The following is a 3,845-nucleotide window of genomic DNA, read 5'->3' as shown; positions in this document are numbered from 1 at the left end:
GTTTGTGGTCGCCAGTTCCCTTGATGTGTGCCTTGTATTCATTGTGTCTTCCGATTCCCAGTTGGTGCCTCATCCCAGTCTGCTTTGTTCCCAGTCTGCTTTGTTCCCAGTCTGCCACAGCTGCTGGCCCTGGTTTGAATGCCCTGGAGCTGTTGCAGGCTGCTTCCCAGCACATGGGCTGTTCCAGGGAGTGGAATGTCTGACCTGAAGCACTTCAGACTACCAAGAAAATGTTCCAGATTCATTTAGCTTTCCCTTTCCCAGTGAAGTAAAGGGAGACTGCAGAGGGACCTGGACACGTGGGAGGGCTGGACAATCACCAACCCAGTAAAGTTCTACGAGGGAATGTACCAGATTGTGCACTTGGGATGGTGCAACCCTGGATGTATGGACAGGCTGGGGAATGAGATGCTAGAGAGCAGCACCATGCAAAGGGACCTGGGAATCCTAGTGGGTGGAAAGTTGGATATGAGTCAGCACAGCCTGGCAGCCAGGGGAACATCCCTGTTCTGGGGGCACCAGGCCCAGCGTGGGCAGCTGGGCCAGGGAGGGGATTGTCCCTCTCTGCTCTGCGCTGGGGGCAGTTTGGGCATCACAATATAAGAAAGATATTAAACTACTAGAGAGCTTTGAAAGGACACTTGCAGGGATGGGGCAGCAACAGCTTCTCTGGGCAACCTGTGCCAGGGCTGGGGGAAGAATTCTTTCCCAGTATGGTACAGGAAATTTTACTATGGCTAGGGCTACAATTTCCTCCCTTCCTGAGGTTGCCTGAAATGAGGATATCTCTCAGGGAAAAAGTGATCCAGAATGAGCTATGCCAAGGGTTAGAGCTGGAAGGAGGAAGAAAAAGTGAGTCTGGGTTCATCCTAGTGTTAAAGGACCTAACAGCAAAGAATAGAAAACAATTTGTTCTTTCATTAGTGCCAGTTATTAACATGAATAATGAATGTCAGGCTGCCTATACAGTTGGCATGTGCACAGGCTGGGAGACATTCTTAGAATATTTTTCTTTTAGGAGCTTGCTTCTCTGCAAGCACATCTATGCAGCACATATGGAGCACAGTGATAATTCCATTTTCAGCTCCTGGAGGAAGCACATGTGCATCTACCTGCATGGAGTCAGGTCCTTTTAGGCAAACAGTGTTACAGACTTGGGAATAAATCAAGCAGGGTCTTGGATGAAGCTGTTTAGCTGCAGAATTCTGGTTTCCCTGGCAAGTCAAGAACAGCTTGGCCTTTACTGCTGAAACTGTGCTGGTACTAATTTATAAACATGGTTCACACTTTGTGCAGGGAAGTTGTCCTGGCTGGGTTGTAGGCGGTTCCATGCCAAGGGTGGAGACCCTCCTGGTGAACACTGTGGCTGCCATGCTGTAGGCAGGAATTGTCCAGGAGCTGAGCAGGTACTGGCCTGAGCCATGGAAATGTTCAAGGCTGAGTACAGGACCATCTGTGTGCAGAGAGCTGGGAAGCAAAGTGATAGATCCTACAAAGAATTTGCACAATTCTCTTTAAAGCCAGACTGCTATTTAAAGGACTTGGTAAAGGATGATGTGCCTGATGAGCTGGAATGGGAATGAAGTGATGATTCATTCTGGGATGCACTGGGCTGCTTTACAGCTGCTGGATGGAGTTTGCAGTTACAAGTGCCTTTGCCAAGACAAAGTTATTCCTTTTGTTTCTTTCAATTGTTGTTATTTTTCTCATATTGTAATAAATTGAAAACATACTCGATCCAAATGTGCCATTGTGGATGCTTTTCCCTGCCATTCTGTGTGCACAGATGTTACTCCATGTTATGCCATGCCTTGGCTGTGCTGGCAAGAATCAGTTTGCTGCACTTCAGAGGGCCTGTGTCCTGTATTAATTTCCCTGGATGTACCTCCTTTAGGAATGAATGTATTTCTTTTTTTAATGGGGTGAAGCTGTCAATTAAATTGAAATAAAATCTGGGAGAAGAATGCTGCTGTTTTTCCTGTAGTTAATGCACTGCTCTTCCTTGCAGAAGCACCCCTTGGTTGTTGCCCTCCTGTGGCTGCTGACCGACCCCTCCTGGGCTCTTGCCTCTCATGGTTAAATTTTTCTGGGTATTTGCACCAGGATTTTTAACATTTTCACCTGATTTCAAAATTGCAGTTTTTCTGCTTAGCTTGTTTAGGGATCTGGAGTTAAACAGGGCTCATCAGTTCAAAGACTGGGTGTGTTTGGGTTAATCCTTGATTTTGTGTCATTTTGGGAGTTCCAAGGGTCACTGCCCATGAAGCCTTGGAGGTGCACCAGTAAAGGGACTTTGACACACAGCTCATTTGAGCTGCTACTTGGGCCACCCAAAAAGGGACTTCATTTTGTTACTGGCCTGTTCCTTTGGGTAAGGGGGAACTGCTGGCATGGGTGCCTCTATGAGGAGTGTTGAGCATCCCACCAAAGGAACTTGTTGCTGTAGCAGGATAATCATGGGATCACAGAATTGTTAAGGTTGGAAAAGAGCTCTTAATACAATTGAGGCTGATCTGGCACCACCACCATGTTCACCATTAAACCATGTCCTAAAGTGCCATATCCACGTTTTTTAAACACTTGCAGGAATGGTGACTTCACCACTGTCCTGGGCAGCCCATGCCAGGGCTGGACAGCCCTTTCCATGAAGAAATATTTCCTAATATCAAATCTAAATCTCCCCTGACACAACTTAAAACCTTAGGTAGAGTCACTAACCCAGAGCCAGGATTGCATCTGCTGCTACAAGACTCTGGGGACAAGAGGAGCCCCAGAGCTTGGCACTGGGTTCTGTTGAACAGGGCCCGAGTGGTGATGGAGGAGGATCTCTGAGATAACTTCATCAGGAGCAGAGATCCTCTTCATCCTGTGCCCTTCTGTGGACTGCCTCCCTGGTGAGTGGGAACTGGGCTCCCCTCCTTGCTGCTCTGTGGCCCTTTGGGGAGAGGAGCAGCTTGTAGTGGAGGCTGTGCTGGGCAGCGTGCCCCAACCCTCTGCCCCTGCAGGAGCAGCCTTGTGCCAGGCACCAGGTGAAGGGACCACAGCACAGCGTCAGGGCATCACCAAGGTTTGGATATGAGTGAAACAACAGCCTGATGAAACTACAAAATTATAGGATTCAGGGGAGGGGGAAATTTTCTATCTTCATCTCACCCACTGCATAGAGATGTTATTAGAGCCAAATGAAAGAAATAAGTCAGAGGCAGGAGATGAGACAGCTATGCAGCAACACTGCTCCAGTTAATTCAGTCCCATTGCTTTGGCATAAAAGAACATTTTGGGGGAATCCTGAGCTGCCCTTGCTATTTTGGAGCACAGGCCACTTTACACTGTTGTCACAAGGAAAAACTTTCTGCCGTGGTGCTGTTGATAAATCTTTAATAACATTGTGTCTAGTAAAGCAAAATCCTTTCAGACTCTGTGCTTCACAAACTGGTAACAGGTGAAGTCGGGTGCCAGAAGCCAGAGTGCCACTGCACATGAAGCTTGGATAAATCACAGGAGAGACATGTTCTCACAGCACGATTTACAGCAAATCTTCTCCATAGCAAAATATTTCATCACACTCAGGTGGCTTTTTTTTCCTTTTTAGTCCTGGCTTTAGCTACCCTGGGGGTGTCCTGGTGCTCCAGCCCTGCGGGTGCTGTCCCAGGGCTGCTCTGCGCTGTGCTGGGTGCCTCAGCCGGGTCCTGAACGCTCCGCTGCAGCAGAAACTGAGAGAGCCGACGTTGTTTTTCCTCTGTGGCTCTGAGCTAATTCATTTTAAAAGCTCCCAGTGAAGGCTGGAAAGATGATGCCTGTGCCTCTTAAATATTCCTGATCCACAATGGTTGCATAGAGCTGGG

The sequence above is a fragment of the Ammospiza nelsoni genome, chromosome 11 (assembly GCF_027579445.1).
Source record: "Ammospiza nelsoni isolate bAmmNel1 chromosome 11, bAmmNel1.pri, whole genome shotgun sequence".
Lineage (NCBI taxonomy): Eukaryota > Metazoa > Chordata > Aves > Passeriformes > Passerellidae > Ammospiza > Ammospiza nelsoni.
The sequence above is the reverse complement of the archived record's forward strand: the minus strand, read 5'-3'. Positions refer to the sequence as shown.